Source organism: Lineus longissimus, chromosome 19 (genome assembly GCF_910592395.1).
Source record: "Lineus longissimus chromosome 19, tnLinLong1.2, whole genome shotgun sequence".
NCBI classification, from domain to species: Eukaryota; Metazoa; Nemertea; class Pilidiophora; order Heteronemertea; family Lineidae; genus Lineus; species Lineus longissimus.
The window spans coordinates 3,090,039-3,091,178 of record NC_088326.1 but is presented as its reverse complement, the minus strand read 5'-3'; positions in this window follow the sequence as shown (position 1 = coordinate 3,091,178).

The window sequence follows — 1,140 nt, the reverse complement described above, 5'->3', positions numbered from 1 at the left end:
CTCCAGTCTCTTGATTGTATCGGAAAATTCTCCCCAACATACATGTATTACAGGCGCGCGCTGTGGAGCCAGCAGGCGGTGGTCCTGCGTACACTAATGTGGTTTAAACACCAATGAAATGAACGAAGACGGATCAATGTCACTTCCATGTTCGCCGTGCATGAGGACAATCAAGCTGTCTATGACGACACCGGTGTTAAAGGGATTAGACTCCCTGGAGAATAAAATATCTTATCTTCGTTTCATCAGCTTTGCGCCAACTTATTATCAAAAATTTTATATTTGGACAAACGCTACTGACAGAAAATGAATGTGAGGAGACTTCTCGATTGTAGGTTTATGTTACATGTACATGAATATACTTAGGTGTTCATTAATATAAAATTGCAATAACTTTGTAAAACTGCAAATACATTCATGATCAAAGATTCTCAAACGGTCGATCGTAGCCCGATCAAGCACGATCAAGCGGTCGTCCGGATGGAGCTACCCTGCGCCATCTCTGTTATAGTATAGTACCCACTTTGCAAGTTGTAGCTCAAAGGGAGTCCATACAGGCCATCTAATTGTGATTTCGATAGAAAGTTTGCCTTTTTCTGCCTGTTAGCTATATGACCTCGGAAGATGGGAGGACATTTCCTGAATCCTCCGTCGGGAAATGTGGTGCTGGTTCTCCAGGGTGACAATAGGAATGGGATATGCCTATACCGTCATCGGGACGACAGGCTGATCGGATCCCCCACCCTCCAACCTCCCCCACCCATTACCCTCGAAACATATACATATCCTGAATATCAAAAATTCAAAATTGCAAAAAGTGCAAACAACATAAAATTTTAAACTAAGTCGTCAGCGAATAAGAAGTGAGAAGGTTTAAAACGAAATTGACATTGCGTGAGACATTTTGGATCAGCGAATCAAAATGAAACTTGCACATTCTGATTTCATTGAAGAACGATGCATGCTTCCTAACTGAAGACCAATGTCAGCAAAATTGAGATGAACACCGTCTTAAAAGATTTACTAAACTAGTAGCATTTGCATTCATTGATTAGCCCACAGTCTGGACATTTAAACGAATTTGTTTCGCACCATGCGGTGAGTTCGGCGAAATTTTCTTTGAAGAGTGGACCAGCCTTG